This window comes from Rousettus aegyptiacus, unplaced genomic scaffold, assembly GCF_014176215.1.
Source record: "Rousettus aegyptiacus isolate mRouAeg1 unplaced genomic scaffold, mRouAeg1.p scaffold_m13_p_25, whole genome shotgun sequence".
Lineage (NCBI taxonomy): Eukaryota > Metazoa > Chordata > Mammalia > Chiroptera > Pteropodidae > Rousettus > Rousettus aegyptiacus.
The window spans coordinates 17,486-24,969 of record NW_023416301.1 but is presented as its reverse complement, the minus strand read 5'-3'; the positions used below and the strand labels follow the sequence as shown (position 1 = coordinate 24,969).

Genomic DNA, 7,484 nt, shown 5'->3' with positions numbered 1-7,484 from the left:
CAGACCCTTGGTACTTAGCTCACTTTGAAATAACTCCTGTCCTTTACATATCTCTTCTCAACCCAGGCCACATCCCCTGGCCCCTCGCCTGCCCCTCCCCGCCTCGGCCGTGTCCTCTCCCCTTATCCCCGGCCCCTGTCCCTTGCTCCCCCTTCCTCCTGTTCCCTCCCTCTGTCCCTCCCCGCCACGCCCCTGTACCCCTGAGTGTAGATCATCCTAAAAATTAATTTTCTTCTGCAATCACGTTTATATTTTATTAATAACACCTGAGTGTTTGTTCATGAATATTCATTCTCTACTGCCATGTGATGGCCATAAAGGGTCTATGTCATCATAAAACTTTTTACTCTACTGCCATTTGGTAGGCTTTGTGGGAATAACACAGCGGTGTATCTCATGAAGAGTTATTTCTGCTGCTATCATATGCATTTCAAGTTTACACCCATGTGTATGCCATCATAAAAATTTCTTTTCTGCTGCCACTTGATGGGTATTTCAGAATAACACCAGAGTGTAGGACATCATGAAAATTATTTTTTCGCCCCCATCGTGTGTGCATCTAGGGAATTTGACTAATGCATGTAAAAAACTTATTTTCCGATGCCATCCTGTCTGAAATTTGAGATACACAACAGTATATCTCATAAAATGTCATTTCCGCTGCTGTTACATGTATTCTCAAAATAAACTCAAAGTCCTGATTTTATGAAAAGCTATCCTCTGCCTTTTGTGTGTATCTTTGGAAAAGAACATGATTGCACGTCAAGGAAAATTATTCTCTACTGCCATTTCATGGACATTTTGATAGTAACATGAAAGTGTATGTCAATATAATTTATTCAGCTGCCATTTGGTGGGCATTTAGGAAGAATATTCATGTAGGTCACCATGAATATTCATTCACTGCTGTCATCTGGTGGGTATTTGGCCATAACACCAAAAGGCAGGTCATAAAAAGTTAATTCTGCTGCTATATCATGTGTGTTTGATTATAACACCTGAGGCCATGTTGTCATGAAAAGTTGTCCGCTCCCACTCGTGTGAGTCTTGAGAAAAACGAGTGCATGTTATGCAAAATTATTCTCTGCTGCCATCTCGTGGGCATTTTGAAAATAACACCTAGGTATATGTGATCATAACAATTTATAGTCTACTGCCATCTGGTGGGCTTTTTTAGGAATAACACTTGAGTGGTTGTCATCATGGATATTCATTCTCTGCTTCCATCCAGTGGGAATTTTGGGAGTAATGCCACAGTGCACGTCATGAAAAGATATTTATGCTGTTATCCAGTGTGCATTTTATATACATCATCCAAGGGTATGTCATCATAAAATGTTTTTGTCTGTTGCCAATTCGCGTGCATCTTGTTTGTTATTTCGAAAAAGGTGACAAGATGGAAGCTGAGAATAATTTTTCAGAAAATGCACTGTTGTGTTTTTCTAAAGATACATAAAAGGGCCGAGGACAACAACTTTTCATAACAACATGCCCTTTTCAAAATGTACAAGATAGCAGCTGACATTTCTCTTTATGACACGAGCTGTGGTCTTCTCAAACTGTTCACCAGATGTCAGCAGAGGATGAATATTCATGAGGACAACACTCACGTTAATTGAGATACACAACAGTATATCTCATAAAATGTCATTTCCGCTGCTATCACATGTATTCTCAAATAAACTCAAAGTCCTGATTTTATGAAAAGCTATCCTCTGGAGGAGAGAATAACATTTATTCTTATGTAATTCCCAAGATGCACACAAGAATAAGACAAAAAAAATTTTGATGACCACCTACACAAAGATTATGTCCCCAAATGCCCACCAGATGGCAAGGAAAAAAATATTTTTAATGACATACAATTGGTGTATTTTCTAAATACCCACAAGATGGCAGCAGAGAACAATTTTTATGACTTGTACTGCTGTGTGGTACTCAAGATTAAATGAAAGGGGAGCAGAGAAAATTTCATAAAGACATCTCATTGTTGGTATTTCTTAAATACACAAGACATAGCAGCAGAAATAAGTTTCATGATACACAATTTGGTGTTATTCCTCAAATGCCCAAAACATGGCTATGAAAAAAATGAATGTTTATCATGACCAGCTCAGGGGCATTATTCCTTAAATGACCATCGATGGCAGCAGAAAATAACTTTCGATTACTTACACTCTGGTGTTATTCCCAAATGCCATCCACATGACAGCAGAGAAATATATCTAATTAGTTACATTCTGCTGTTAATCCAAGATGCAGAGTGGATAAGAGAGGAAAATATATTTTAAAGTTAGCATACAGTTGGATGTTATTCCAAAATACCCACAGGATGACAGCAGAAAATAAATTTTTACAATGACATGCACTTTCGTGTTATTATCGAAATACACAGGAGATAGCAGTAGAGAATCATTTTTATGATATGCAAACCCGTGTTTATCCCTAGATGCATATGAAAGTGCCACAGACAAAACATTTTCTCAATGACCAGCTCTTAGGTTTTACTTTCTCACTGCATGAGAGAGCAACAGAAATAACTAGCTATGACATGGGGTGTGGTGTTATACTCAAAATGCCCACGAGACGGCAGCAGAGAATAATTTTTCATGACATGCAATCCTATTTTTTTTTTTTACCAAGATACACATGAAAAGGCAAGTGACAACAACTTTTTATAATGAATGTCTTTGAGGTTATTTTCATAATGAACATTAGATAGCAGAATAAATAGCATCGCATAACATGCGCTGTGGTTTATACCCAAATTTCCTACCAGATGTTAGCACAAAATAAGTTTACATACAATGGTAAGATTTCCTAGAAGCACACAAGATGTGGGCATAAAATTAATTTTCATGATATCCTACACTCTGGTGTTATTCTCAAAAGTCCACGAGATGGCATCAGAGAATAAGCTTTTATGATGACATACACATGGGTGTTATTTTCAAAATGCATACAATAGTAGCAGAAATAACTATTCATGACATGCACTGTTGTATTACTTCCAAAATCACCAGTATATGGCAGAGAAAGTAAATTTTTATGATGACATACATCCAATATGGTCACCATATGACAGCAGAGAATGTATATTCGTGATATTAAAACTCGGGTTTTATTAGTAAAATATGTACTAGATGGCAGCAGAATGCTAATTTTTATGATGCCGTACACTCTTTTGTTTATCCCATATGTCCACCGGATGGCAGCAGAAAAAAATCATGACACACACCAAGTGTTATTTTTTAAATGCCCACGAGATGTAGAGAACCAATTTTCATGACATGTACTCCCGAGTTTTTGCCAAGAATCACACAATATGGCAACAGAGAGAAAAATTATAACGACATGCCTGGTTGGGTTTTGTTTTAAATGCAAATGAGTCATTTGCTAAAATAATTTTTTGGGACATGCACTGTTGTATTATTCCCTAAACGTACACTACGCAGCAGCAGGAAATAACTTTTTGTACTTACATATACATAGGCATTATTTTCAAAATGCCCACCAGATGGCAGAGGAGAATAATTATTCATGACGTGCACTCTTGTGTTTATTACAAGATGTACACAAAACGGCCACAGAGAAAAACATTGCTTAACCAAATATCCTTAGGTGTCATTTTCTAACTTCACAAGATAGCAAAAAATAACTGTTTATGATATGAGCTAGGGTGTTATTTTCAAAATGCCCACAAGATGGCTGAAGATAGTCCCTTTATAACATGCAATCCTGTTTTTTTCTCAAGATGTACACAGAAAGGCAGCAGAAAATTTCATAATGCAATCCCTTGAGTTAATTTTAAGAACGCACATGAGATAGCAGCAAAATAACATTAATGATATGCTTTGTTTTATTCCCCAAATGCCCACCAGATGGCAGAGAAAATTTTTATGGTGACATACACTTGGGCGTCATTTTCAAAATATCCACAAAGTGTTAGAGGAGAAAAGATTTTTATGATATGCAATCCTGTGTTACTCTCAAGATTCACACGAAATGATAGTAGAGAAAAACTGTTCATGACAATGTTCCTTTGGGTTTATTTTTAGAACGCATGTGACATAGCAGCTGAAATAACATTTTTTATGGCATTCTGTTGTGTTCTTCCCAGAATGCCCACCAGATGGCAGCAGAGAATTAATTTTTATGATAATATATATCCAGGTGTCATTTTCATAATGCCCACCAGCTGGCATAAGAGAATGAATATTCAGGCTATCAAACACTCAAGCGTTATTACTAAAACCTATGAAAGATGGCAGCAGGGAATATGTCATTATTATTTACAGTCTGGTGCACAAAGATGAGTGAAAAAATGAATTTTTATCATTACCTATAATCACGTGTCATTCCTAAAATGCCCACCATGTTGCAGCAGAAAAAATATTACGTGGACATAAACAGGCATGTTATTAACTAAAGCCCATGAGATGAAAGCTGAGAATAATTTTTCATGTCATGTACTCATCTTATGTCCAAGATGCACAGGAAATGGCCTCAGACCAAAACTTTGCTTAGTGCTATGGTCTTTTTGTCTAACAGCCGACATAGCAGCAAAAATAACTGTGATATGGGCTGTGGTGTTATTCCCTAAATTCACACCACATCATAGCTGAAAATAAATAATCATGATGAACCAATACCTGCATGTTAATTTCAAAATTCACACAACATAGCAGCAGAGAATCATTTCATGGCATGCACTCCTGTGTGTTTCATAAGATGCACATGAAAAGGCAGCAGACAAAAACATTTTCTGAAGACTCACTCTTGGGTTTTCTTTTAAAAATGCACAGGGGATACCAGGTGAAATATCTTTTACTGACATGCACCATGCCGTTTCACCTAAAATTCCCACCAGATGGCAGTAGAGAATGAATATTCATCACGAGAAACACCGAAGTGTTAATCCTAAAATACTACCAGATGGCAACGGAGAATAACTTTTTATTACTTACACCATGTGGTATTCCCAAGATTGTCACTATATCAAGGTATAAAACAAATTTGTATGATGACATACATGCGGGTGTTATTTTCAAAATGCCCATGAGATGGCAGTAAAGAACAACTTTTTTGTGACAGGAACTCCTGTGTTCATTTGAAGATTAACACGAAAGGGCAACAGAGATAATTTCATAACATCACGACCAACAGGCACTCTGTAGTCATATACACAATACCCACAAGACAGTAGCAGAGAATGAATATTCATGATGTCAAACCCCCGTTATTCTAAAATGCCCACCGATGGAGCAGAGAATAATTTTCTATTACTTTCACTCCGGTGTTATTCCAAGATGCACAGTAGATGAGAGAAGAAATTATATTTTCATGATGGCATACATTTAGGTGTTATTCCCAAAATGCCGACAGGATGGCAGCGGAAAATCAATTTCATGACCTACTCTTGTTACTTTCAAATAGCCCACGAGATGGCAGCAGATAATAATTTGTCCTTATCTGCACTCCTGTATTTTCCCTAAAACGCAGACGAAATGGCCGTGAACAACTTTTCATTAAGACAAATGCTCAGATATTATTTTCAAAATACACATGAATTAGCCGCTGATATAAGTCCTTATGACGCGTGCTGTGGTCTTGTTCCAAAGCGCACACCAGATAGCAGCAGAGAATGAATATTCATGTTGAGAAACACTTAGGTGTCATTACTGAAATACACACCAGATGGCAGCAGTGAACAACTGTTTATTACTTCCAGGCTGGTGTTATTCCAAGATGCACAGCAGACGAGAACAGAAAATATATTTTCATGATGGCGTACATTCGGGTGTTATTCCCAAAATGCCCACAGGATGGCAGCACAAAGTAAATTTTTATAACGACACATACGTGCTTGTTATTTTGAAAATTCCAACGGGATTGTAGCAGAGAACTATATTCCTGACATGCAATCTGGTGTTTTTCCCAAGGTTCTTTCAAAATGGCAGTGGACAACTTTTCGTGACAGCCCGCCCTTGGATTGTTTTCAGAAAGCACATGAGATAGCAGCGGAAACAATAGTTTATAAAATGTGCTCTGTCCTTCTTCCAAAAGTGCCCAGCAGATGGCAGCAGAGAATGAATAGTTATGAACATACTATTACTATTACATACTATTTGTTATTTTCAAAATGCCTACGAAATGACAGCAGCGAATCACTCTGGGACCTTTGCTTCCTGGGCTCCGCGGGGCCAAGCCTCAAGGGCGGAGGGCGCCGGGCGGAGGGTGAGGTCTCGGGGCGAAGCGTTGCCTGGTGGTGTGAACGGTGTCTCCGTGTGGTTTGTGGCAGGTCGTGCTCAGCCCCGGCGGGGAGCGCAGGGGTGGGGTGGGTCTGGTTCAGGGTGGGGCGGGGACTTAGCAGGGCTGCACCTGCCTAGTTACCCAGGTGGCCGAGAGATTTCTGGGGGCATTACCAGGCTGGGGTCCTGCTGAACGGCCTAGACTGGGGAGGCAGGTGGTCCGGGGCCTGCGCAGGTCCGGGATGCGAGAGCGCCCACCCAGTCCTTCCGCAGGGGCGCAAACCGGCCACGACCTGCGGGGTCATAGCGCGGCCAGCAGACCCTCCCCTGCTCCCCTCAAACTGCTCAACCCTGCACGTGCAAGCGCGGACGTCTCCGGCGCCCAGGAGGCCAGCCTCGAGCTCTTGGAGCGGCAAGCGACAGGTTCTTCTGTCTACGGCCCTACCACCCTGAGCGCGCCGGGTCTCGTCTGATCTCAGAAGTTAAGCAGGGTCGGGCCTTGTTAGTACTTGGGTGGGAGATCGTCTGGGAATACCGAGTGTTGTAGGCTTTTGCTGCACCCTCTTTTTGCCATCCTCCGGCTAGGGTTCTCCTGGTGGTCCCTGAGCCCTGCTCGCTCACTCACTGTCTCGGGGGTCCCCGGCAGGCAGCCGAGCCCAAGGGCGTCTCCAATGGCCGCGGGCCCGCGCCCTCGCTCGCCCTCACCTGCTCTCCTGCAGCCGGCCCTGGGCCGTTTCCTCTCACCGCTCCAGGCCCTCTCCTTCCTGGGCTCCGTAGGACCGAGCCCCGAGGACCGCCGTCTCTAACACACGCTGGCAGCCTGCTCGCATCCCCGGGACACAGGACTGGCCACCACCTCCCGCCCCGCCGCGCCCCGCCCAGCCCCGCCCCGCCAGAGGCCACAAGTCTCCTCCGAAATGCTTCTCCCCGCCCTTCTCACGCGACAGCCAGGTGCTGTCGGACCAGGTGCAAGGCCGGCCGCACACCTGGGACAGGGACCGACCAGCCGCGTCAGAGAGGCCGAGACACACGGGAGCGCGTGCGCGGCGAGAGCCTTCTCGTTCACGACAGGCCGCAGCGAACAGCGACACACAGACACACAAACACACACACACACACACACAGACACACACACACAGACACACAGACACACAGACACACAGACACACAGACACACACACACACAGACACACACACACAGACACACAGACACACAGACACACACACACAGAC

At 42.4% G+C, this 7,484-nt stretch overlaps 1 pseudogene; it reads left to right on the top strand.

Annotated features, from left to right (window-relative positions):
• The first annotated feature begins 6,682 nt into the window (after positions 1-6,682).
• LOC118614948 lies at positions 6,683-6,801 on the top strand (annotated as a pseudogene).
• The last annotated feature ends 683 nt before the right edge of the window (positions 6,802-7,484 follow it).